Consider the following 11,436-nt stretch of genomic DNA (forward strand, 5'->3'; position numbering starts at 1 on the left):
TAAGGTCTTATATAGACAGGTGTGTGCCTTTCCTAATCAAGTCCAATTAGTTTAATTACACTCAGCAAGACTCCAATGAAGGAGTAGAACCATCTCAAGGAGGATCAGAAGACATGTACACCATGTGAGTTAAATATGAGTGTCACAGCAAAGGGTCTGAATATTTAGGACCTTTTTTAGGATATTTTAGTTTTTCTTTTTTAATAAATTTGCAAAAATGTCTACATTTCAGTTTTTTTTCTGTCAAGATGGGGTGCTAAGTTTACATTAATGAGAAATAAAATGAACTTTTTTGATTTTTGGAAAATGGCTGCATTAAAACAAAGAGGGAAAAATGTGAAGGGGTCTGGATACTTTCCGTACTCACGGTATTTGTTAAGTTGAAATGCCCATCCAAAGGTAGTGCCATGCTCATTTCAGGGGTTCAGTAAAATCCCTAGGAATCATCCTCTGGGGAGTATGAATGAGCTCGATAAATGTCATTAAGACCATGCATGTACAAAATGTAATTGTAATCAGATTTTAAAAATATTTGAAAACTAACATGGCCACCCTTCAGCCCTGCTGCAAGCCAGGGAGTATTGATATGTATTAAAGAAATACATTTTAGATTTCCGCCTCATTGAAAATGGGATATCTTGTGAATTACTGCGGGCACACACATTATTAAAAATGAGTATAAGTTTGTTTTATTTCTCTCACTCTTTTACTGTGTGTGTACATGTTTGTGATCCATCTTATTTGTCTAGCTGCACAGTTTTGACTGCCAGAGGTGAATCGCTGCTTGTGTCAGCTCTTTGGCTATTTATAACTCAACACGTAGAACTAAAATAGTACTATCCACCACATCAGTGTCACATGCCTGTATGGTGAACGGAGAATCAACAAACAGAGAAGTCTTGATGCATTAAAGTAATCGGGGTCTGTGTTTAACAACAGCAATACTGTATGAAAACCTCCATTTACAATCTGTAACACAACTCGTGCAGCATAATCTATAATCCAAGTCTTTTTAATCTGGTTGTATTCTCAGTACAGCCCATAAGAGTACTGCTCCTGTAATTTGTGCATTTTACCTTTGATTAATCTTACTTATTATTGTGTTTAATTTCCAATTCATTTTCAAGTAGAGCGATAAGAGAGAGCACCAGTGGTCGAGTGAGCTAGAGAGTGAATGAGGAGGGGGAGTGCTGAACACAGCAGTGAATCAGACATTATAAAACCAACGCATTCTCACTCCCATCTCGTAAAATACGTACGCTTGGTCTTGTGCTTTTGTTGTTGTTATTGACGCTAAAAGTCTCCTTTAGCATTTTTTAACACGCTTTACCTAAACACGCTTGGTCGGGACTATTGGCGTCCCTTTTGACACTGTTGGGTTTAGGGAAAGGTTGTGGGTGGGCTTACGATTCCAAGACACACTGCAATAACGAGAGGGCTAAGGACACACACGGGACACAAACCCCGCTCTCCTGGGTGAAAGTCCTGTGTATCCAACCCCTCGACCAATCTCCCTATGCAGAATTTCCCCCTTACATACTACTTGCTAAACCCAATCTACATGCTGCTTTCCCCGGTACTTTCTACACACCCAAGGGTGCCTTTTTCGTCGAATCAGACGCTGACAGCCACTGCCCAAACATCCGTATTTTACGCGTTCGGAGTGAAAACAGGTTGAATTAAATGCTACTTGCAGATTGTTCTTGACACCTCCGCAGTAAAGATCAGCATTGTGGATTATGAGCTTCACACTGGCTGTGGGTCTGCGTCAGTTAGACATCTGCCTCGGTATGGCATGCTGAGGGGCAAAGCAGCGGATGGGAATGAGAACGCTGGTATTGGCTGAAAGTTGCACACTGACACAGGGCCCAAAGGCTCTTTGCTGACAAACATGAATGTCCTGCACAAAGCAAAATAAGAAGAAAAGGGAAAAATATAGGCAGAGGGACTATATACAGACACCACCACACATGTCACGGGTCATAAGTGATGATCAAGCGCCATATACATTGCAACACTGTATATTATAGCTTTAAGCTATTGTTGTGGAATTGGCAGTTTAGCCAAGATTAATCTGGTTTTGCATACGATTGTTTAACCTTCTTACAACCTGCTATCACCTGTCTTCTGATGGAGCTCCCTACAGCCTCTCTCAGAACCAGCACAAGATGCAGACCTTTAAAGAGAAAGTCAAATTTTCTTTTGAACGTGGCGCTCAAAAACAGAAAAGATAGTTACCAACTGGGATTGTCCAAAATGACTGTGATCCCCTGTGAAATGGTATTGAGCAACGCCTATAATGCCTATACCTTGAAACGGAAAAAAACTTTGTGTTGTTTGTGAGGCATGAGACGGGAGGTCTCAAGGCTGCAGCCATACCTGACTCCATGATTGTGGAAGACTTGGAGTGAAGCACTGAAGTCATTCTTAAAAAAGGAAGATGTGTTCGGAGTTTTGCCAACTGGATACGACAAAACTGTAACCTATCAACCAGCTTTGCTCTGGTTGGTTGTAGCACTATTCTATTGCGTGCACAGGGAATTTTAAAGGCAACCGTTTATCCCGCCCCTCGGATTGAGCCCTGCCAATGGTGAGATCTAGATGTGGGTCTGGCTTGTCAGGCTTCATAAAGCCCGGTTCTGTCTGAGGTTTCTGCCTGTTAAAAGGAAGTTTTACCTCGCCGCGCAATTGCTGAATTTGAATTGTTGGATCTTAGTAAATTATAGTGTGATCAAGACCTGCTCTACCAATAAAGTGTCCTGAGATACCTTCTGTTACGATTCAAACTTTTTTTCTTCATATTTCTTGTGTGTGCATGAAAGTAAATTCCTTTTATGTAAAAACCTACTTAGCAATAAACTGGATTTTGATTCTGAGCGAAGTGGCAGAGTTTTTAGATGTCAGGCGAGGCCTCGTTAGCTGGAAGTGAGTGCTAATAGAGGATGGCATGGAGAGGAAGAAGCAGGTTGATGAAAAGCTCTTTATGCTGCTTAGGCCAATCCTCTGCACGTCTTCCAGGGCTAATCAAGCCTCAGAGGGAGCATGAGGTAGCCAAAGGGAAACAAGGGTTTATCTGAGAGCAGGAAGGAATCGCTAATCACTATAATGTGGTTAGTTGGAACGGTATTGTTCTGGACCAGCGGCTGCACCCACAAAAAACAGTTGCATGGCATTCTACAGAGCTTTATCTTGGCCATCAACACTTTCTCAACATGCCTCCATTCTTATCTCTCTCATTTCATATTTAGGTCTGTTTGTTAGTAAGCAGGCATAATATGTGGAAGACACGGTTTTGATGGGTGATACATGATAGATTTGAATAGGTTTAGAGACTAATGACTTGGAACACTAATTACACAGATTATACTGACAGAAAATCAAGGAAATTGATGGCAAAACTGTACCCATAGATGACATTATTTTATAGTTTAACCTTGTTCTCAGCGAAATAAAACCCTCCAAAAACATGTCCATAATTGCTGAATGGAACAGGCAGTGACAGCCTAGCTGGAGCATGTTGGATGCTCCAAATTCTGGACAGGTGTACACCTAGGGCTGTTAGGGTTGGAACGACCATCGACCCAACTGATTTTGTTAATACCTCGATTTGCGTAGAATGCGTTGATGTGCCGCACTGCATTGTAATGCCCAATTGCATGCTGATGTGTCAAGTTGTAATGAGTAAGCTGATGTGCATATAGACCTTTACAATGAAACAACATAGATTTACCATGAAGTCACACAGTACAGTAAGTCGTAGTAGGAGACCATAGATAAGATACAGCGTCTGTAATTTGATGTGCGACTCCGCAACTAAACAAATGCAGTGTATCGAGAGATGCAGATTTCTCTACAAAATGTAAAGTTACTCACTTAATTCTAAACCGATATTCATGAAATTTGGTTTGCTATAAATGTGATAAATTGAACAAGATGCTGGTTACTTATTGGAATTAAATTCAGTTACTGGGGATGGATCCGATAAGCTCTGTGCTTGACCTTCTGAATAGCCACAACTTCATCTGGGACATGCAAGCTCTGAAATTATTTAGAATTTTGGCTTTTGTGAGTTTCCCTATACTTATAGTATCTATGATATAGCTATAAAGCCGACTGGTTGCTTGTCATTGTATTATTAATTAAATGAATTCATTAATTAAATAAACAAGACTGGGTTTGTTCTCCAGACTCCAGTTAAGAGAAGAACATCCAGTCAGTTCATCCATACACCCCAAGTAACCTATGAGTCCACTTCTGCAGGCTGGACAGTTGTCAATACACAAAACAATGCTACAAATATTGGTAATCTAAAATATTTAATTTTGATGATCCTTAATTCACTTTGGACACTTGCACATACAATACTATGATATAATAATAAAATACTGTAATATTATATTATAGTATTGTATTATTGTTATTATTGTAATGCATTGTATATAATATTATATATTAGTTGAATAAAAGGTTAAAAGATTATCACATACTGCACATTCCTTATAAAAAAACTTTACAGTTTTAACTCCACAACTGGAAAAGCTCCAAGAACGGCCACGATGTAGCTGTGAATCTGTTGTTGTCCTGCCTAACACGTCGCATAGTGGATGTAATGAACACTATGGTTGCAAGCTGCTCTTAAGACGTAATCTTGTTAATACGTGGCCAGTGTCAGCCCAACACATCTGTAAACCCATTTGTCAGTCAAACCCAGAGTTATTTTGCCGGCACTGGCCTCTTTTCAGTTAAAGGACAAGGGTGGATGCCATGCAGGGGAGTCGCACCCGGATCGAACGAACCCCACTCCCGTGTAATTACTCAGCCGCCCCGTGTCCACTGCCTGCAGGTGGGATACTGACAACACTCCTCCCCACTGTCAGCCCTTTTGTTGGGGGTAATGGGCACCAAACACGCTCACACACTCACACACACACGTATAGGTGTTGTGCTCTGTGTGTGTGTGTGTGTGTGTGTGTGTGTGTGTGTGTGTGTGTGTGTGTGTGTGTGTGGTGTGTGTGTGTGTGTGTGTGTGTGTGCTTAAGGTGTTGTCGTGAATGGAGAATAAAAGAAATAGCCTAAAAATAGCAAGGAGGTGGGTGCAAGACCAAATGCCCTGTCACTCAGCTTTTGTAAAGAGTGTTAAGATTCTAAACCACCCAATTAAAAATGATTTTTTCACTTGTTTAAGTACGAAAAGCAGGAGTGGGTTAATGTTAATGGGGATTACAGGGATGATTAGAGAGAGCAGAGAGAAAGACAAAGACAGCACTGAGTTCAGTGTCGTAATGGTGTGCACATGCACCGTGTGTGTGTGGTGTGTGTGTGTGGTGTGTGTGTGTGTGTGGTGTGGGGTGTGTTGTGGTTGGTGTGTGTGTGTGTGTGTGGTGTGTGCGATGTAGTGCGTGCGTGTGTGTGTGAGTGTTTGTACACACACACCCCTCCTCCACCTGGGATGGCCTGCCAGGCAGAATTGAACAGCTGGATGCAGCTTCTTCAAACCCACACAGAATAATGGGTGCAATTTGGCGCTTGATGAATCCCAGGGAAAACAGAAATAATTTTCACCCGCCTCCATTATGCCTTGATAGCACTCCTCCAGTTCCATCTGCACAAGCCAATCTGACACTAAAGTGTCTGTTCAAAACAACAAATGCCTTTTAATCACTTGTGAACATCCATATGTTTTCATTGAAAAGGGTGCTCGACATCAGCCGTCCACAAAAAATAAGAAAACAGATTTTCAACCCTGAAGATACACATGGTGCTGCCAGACACATCAAGTTCCATCAATACCGTCAGACATTTTAGGGAACAGACTTGTTTGCTGTCTCGGTGAAATGACGAGATCGACAGGTTGTCAGGTTTACAACAACTTACTCATCTTTTTTGCAAGTTTATTAAAGTAGAAAGCTAGTCTCTGATACAGCCAAGACTCATGGGGTTTGATCAGAGTTAGGAAAATGCTAGTTTATATTACTTAAACTCTGTCTTTGTGTTGGTTTTCTAACCTCCGGTGGATTTCTGAGGACTATGATCTCAGAAATCTTCCACGGACCTGGTCTTGGACCTGGTCCTCAGATCTCTGCAGGGTAAATCCAGACAGCTAGCTAGACTGTCTGTCCAATCGGAGTTCTCTGTTGCACGACTTAAACAACTTTTGAACGTATACACGTTCCACTAAAACAAGTTCCTTCTCGAGTGTGTTTTGCAGAGGCCCCGTGGCTCCATCCGGTCCTGAGCACAGCCCATAAGGATTGTGATTGGGTTATAGCGCCCATATTATGCTTATTTTCAGGTTCATAATTGTATTTTGAGGTTGTACCATAATAGGTTTACATGGTTTCATTTTCAAAAAACACCATGTTTTTGTTGTACTGCACATTGCTGCAGATCCTGTTTTCACCCTGTGTGTTTAGGTCTCTGTTTTAGCTACAGAGTGAGACATCTCACTTCTATACTATCTTTGTTGGGAGTCCCACATGCTCAGTATCTAGGTAAGATCAAATCAGCTAGATAACTTTTTCTCCAACTTTGGTCAGTCCAAGGCAGGATTAGCTGGGAGACTTCTTTAGACGAGGGACACTTCTTCTAGATGAGGGACACTTAGCTCAGTTGGTAGAGCTGGCACCCATATATAGAGGTTTACTCATCAACGCAGCGGACGAGGGTTCAACTTCGACCTGCAGCCCTTTGCTGCAGGTCGTTCCCACCTCTCTCTCCCCTATCGTGTCTTCAGCTGTCCTGTTAAAAATAAAGGCCGAAAATGCCCAAAACATAAAAAAGAAATGACAATGAACCAGAGCATATTTTTCTCCCATCCAGGAATGCTGTGTGGACTAGACAGACCTTCCTATGTAGCGCTGTGGAGGAAGATATGGCAATGCGAGACTAAGCTAATAGAGGCTGAAGGCTCTGCAGAGTTGGTGGTCATTCTCTCAAGGGTTTGCCCTGCAAGCGACCCTTTTCACTACATTATTACACTACATTACACATAGTCATTGGAGTCGTAGTTCATGTAAAAATATTGATGAGTTCACCTTTAAATACACATTACTGGCAATTTTAATAAAAACATGTATGTCCTCTTTAAAAAAAAACATAAATCAGTGGACTTCCACCTCCAGTTATTAAATTTACTGGTGTAAATGGCTGAATAAAGCACTTGACACTTGATCTGGAGAAGATGCTGTATTTCACACTCCACCCCCACCTCCTTTTCACTGTTGATAGCCTCACGAGACCCACTCAGCTCTGAGGTTAAAGTTCACCATGAGAGGGAGGGGGTAGTGGTGGTCTGGGGGGGGGGATTCTATGCGGACATCGGAGGAAGAACAAAGAGTGGGTCATGTGACTCGAGGTGAAGCCTTCTTTCTTTTGTTTACCACATAGACATGAGCATCTGCAGCAGAGGGCCTGAGCAGCGGGACGACAATACAGAGACACTGTGTTGTTCTGCGTGTGTGGGGTTTAAACAGGCCTAAATAGCCTCCATTCATCAGGTCTTTCTGAAGCTGACTGGGACTGCCCCACTCATTACCATCAGTCGTTGCTCCAGCTTGTCCGGCTCTGCTGACACTTCTGTTGTCCTGCACTGTGCCGGGAAGTGTCAAGCCCTGTAGTGTGCACTGGTGGTCGTTAACGATAGGCCATTGCAGTAAAAAAAAAAAAAAAAAACATTAAGTGCTCCCTGGCAGTATACAGCACTGGGCTAAACATTTTTTTGTGTAATTTGAATGCCATTCATCCAAAAGTTTGACTATACACAATGCAGAGAGAGTGGATTGGTCCAGACTGGGGAACTAATATGACGCTTACCTTTTTCTATTTTGAAATAACATCAACGTGAAAGACAGGCAACTCAGTCAGCTCAATCAGCTTTGAATGTTTTCTCTTGTCCAAGTCTATAACTCTACCCAAACTCTGTTCTCTCACAACTGGTTCATGAAAATGTTTTAAACAAATGAATTTCATGGGCAACTGGTATCAGATTTTTTTTTAAGAACTTTTACATCAGGCACATGTCAACAGAGCCAAATCAGAAAGGCCGGATATGTTACTTACACAACAGATTTAAAGTGCTCATGTTATGCTTTTTGGCTTTTTCTCTTTCCTGTATTGTGTTACATATCCTTTTTCTGCACGTTACAGGTTTACAAAGTGAAAAAGTCCAAGGTCCCCCCCCAAAGGGACTTACCATCTCCAACAGAAAACACTGTTTACAAACTGCTCCAAACCGCTCTGTTGTAGTCCAGCCTTTACTTCTGTGACTATCATGTGTTACAAAGTGACATGTTATAGTGCTCGCACTCATACTCTACTTCTGACTGGCTAGTAGTCCTTACCTAGGTACTCCCTACAAAGATGGAACAGAAGTGATAAGCCTCACTCTGTAGCTAAAACAGAGAGCTCAACACACAGGGTGAAAAGAGGAGCTGCAGCAATGTGCTGCACAACAGAAATACTGTTTTTGTTAAGTTAAGTTAAACCATGTAAGCCTATTCTGGTACAACCTCTAAATACAAGGGACGTGAAAATGAGCATAATATGATGTCCTTCATGCTGCCTTTTATTTTTATAACAACTTTGGACTTTCAGTTATCGGTTTGGCCATTGGCCATGTTCTCTGCACCAGTAATACAAGTCTCCCATTGCCAGACCTGCCTCCACAGCGCTGCAAAAGAAGGTCTGGTGAGTCCTCACAGCATTCTGTGATGGGAGAAAAACATGCTCTGGTTTATTGGCTTTTCTTTAAACCAATCACTGTCGTCTTGGGTGGTTCTAAGGGCCGGATGGAGCCACGGTGCCGCTGCAAAATAGCCTCAGGAAGGAAGTTGTTTTGGTGGACCGTGTGTACGTTCAAAAGTGTTTTTAGTCGTGCAGCAGAAAACTCAGATTGGACAGATAGTCTAGCCCAGCGCACTTTCTGTTGCTCTCTCTCCCTCTCTCTCCCGTTGCTGTCGGGAGTTCTAACACACTCATAATTACAGATGGAACACTGAGCTAATCACCGTCTTCTTCTTTAGTTTCATTAGCTTTTATTTGTTGCCTGTTTCATTTAAATATGTAAATAAAACCCTTTTTTAACTGCAATCCCTTCCCATACCTAGCACCTGAAAAAACACCTGAATTTTGAAATAGAATTAAAGTAATAGACCTATTTTTATTTTTTTTTATTTTTTTCAGATCTTCTCTAGTAAAAAAAGTGGTTTGGTTATGTTTGAGCTTCACTGCGCAAAATAATGTATGTGCAGAGTTTTCACATGCATCTGCTGAAGACGGAACCTTCTCTGTGCTAACCTTAAATATCTGCAATGTACACGAGGAAACTTGCAACTTTTAATGCACTTATACATTGAGAATGGACTTTCGGATTCTTGATATTTGAATTAGGATGTTGCTGTGGAAACCCATTTCAGACAGGAAATGTCCATCTCAAACAGGTGACGCTATCGATCGGCCTTTCGTGTCCATGGTTGATGCTAACCTGCTGGCAGGCCGGCAGGTTAGAATGCTCATTTCCATGCAGGTTTCCATCATCACATTTAGTTGTTTGGCCCCTAAAAATTGAAACTTTATTCATCCATTAAGTGAAAAATTGAACACACGTAGATGCTCAATTCTCCAATAAAGCTGACGGTGACACAAAACCAAAAATAACAATCTGCAAACTCCACTCGGAGTGAAACAGCAATCTAATCCTCCAACCTTCTGTCTGTGGCTCTGTGCTCCAAACCCTGAGTCAATACAAGCAAGTCGTCTGCCAAAAGACATTACACGGCGTCCCAGAGTACACATTGCTGCAAAATTCCATACATATGCAGGTAGTTTAGTGGAATAATATGACACACATGACTCATCTGTTTGTTCTATTTAGCATTTTTGGCCCAATTACACAGTATTGTAGTAGTCCACAGAGGATATTTAAATAGATTAAATACTAACATTTCCATAAAGCATTAAGTGAAACTGTACTCTTTCCCTCAACACTTTTGCACATATTGCAGGGAACAGCAGTCTCTTGAGAGACCAACCCCCGCATTACTTACAGGAGAAACCTATTTGAAGCCACTGGGCTAATTTCAGTCGCCCATCTGTACTATGGGTGTGGGTTTAGCCAAATTTTCACTGCATAAATATGTATTAATCCACCCCCTTTCTAAGACGTCACCAGACAAGCTCTTTGCTCCTGCCCCTCCCCTCCCAGACAAGAGGTGCCGAGGTGGAGAATGAAGCCTCACGCATTGTTGTGTTGAGCACGTGGGGAAGGATTGGAGCACATAGAAAAACAAGAATGGTTCACCGCCACCATCTCTGCATCTATGCCACGGTCGTGTCAGCAAGCCACCCTAGCACGGGGGAGCCAAGTGCCAACGCACTTAAGCCAAGAGGAGATGCTCACATAAACATGTCTATACCGTATCTAGGTTAACTTTGTCTGGCCAATCTGCTCTGGTTTCACTACCCTTAATCTCCTCCCCCACCTTAACACAGTCGGAGGTACAGCACGTAATACCCTAGGATTTCCATTCCTTTGCACAGGGTGGGAGCAATGAAGCTGGTAAACAACAATAATGTCAGAATAGGAAAACAAAAAAACATAATTTAAGGTTAGGGTTAGGGTTAGGATGACCTATTTGTATTTTTTTTTTCTTTGATTGAGATGCCTGCTATTGTATACAGGAATGAGTTAAATAGAAATTTAGGTTTTGACACAGATTACTCACTTTCCCTCCTAACCTTTGCTCCCACATGAGAATATATAAAACATAAGAGAAACAGCAACTGAATTTCTTCAACTGAAAAATAATTTAATTTGCAAGTACTGGACAATTAAACAAGAACATAAAAAGTGTAAAGAAAATAAATACTGTTTACAGGTCCGATGACATGGTGCTCTTTGGATGCTTTTATATAGACGTTAGTGGTCCCCTAATACTGTATCTGAAGTCTCTTTAAATATAGACCTTAGTGGTCCCCTAATACTGTATCTGAAGTCTCTTTTATATAGACCTTAGTGGTCTCCTAATACTGTATCTGAAGTCTCTTTTATATAGACCTTAGTGGTCCCCTAATACTGTATCTGAAGTCTCTTTCCCAAAATTCAACCTTGGTGCAGAATTACAGCCAATAGAGCCAGTCCCACAATGAGCTTTCCTTGTATGTGCCATTTCTGATTCTGTAGCTTTTAAGGAGGAGAGGGGGGAGGCAAGATGGAGGGTGGGGTTGTAGCCTTGACCAACTGCCACTTTGCTGGTTTGAAAGCCATGATGTCTCTCTCTCATGGGTGGGCCAAATTCTCTGGGCGGGCAAAGCAGAGAAAGGGGAGGTAATCTTGCCCCTTATGAGGTCATAAGGAGCAAGATTCCAGATTGGCCCATCTGAGTTTTAATTTTCTAAAAGGCAGAGCAGGATATCCAGGGCTCGGTTTACACCTATCAC

General features: G+C 41.8%; 1 protein-coding gene and 1 long non-coding RNA gene across 3 annotated transcripts in view; both read right to left on the minus strand.

Moving 5' to 3' along the window:
* LOC116701550 (uncharacterized) overlaps positions 1-1,677 on the minus strand; it is an 11,058-nt gene extending 9,381 nt beyond the window's left edge. Inside the window, exon 1 of the long non-coding RNA XR_004334938.1 lies at positions 1,588-1,677. This is a non-coding gene — a long non-coding RNA (uncharacterized LOC116701550). The remainder of the gene's footprint in view (positions 1-1,587) is intronic.
* Positions 1-11,436, minus strand: part of thsd7aa (thrombospondin, type I, domain containing 7Aa) — a 213,050-nt gene that overhangs the window by 199,695 nt on the left and 1,919 nt on the right. The gene's annotated exons all lie outside the window — the stretch shown is intronic.

Source organism: Etheostoma spectabile, chromosome 14 (assembly GCF_008692095.1).
Source record: "Etheostoma spectabile isolate EspeVRDwgs_2016 chromosome 14, UIUC_Espe_1.0, whole genome shotgun sequence".
Classification (NCBI taxonomy): Eukaryota; Metazoa; Chordata; class Actinopteri; order Perciformes; family Percidae; genus Etheostoma; species Etheostoma spectabile.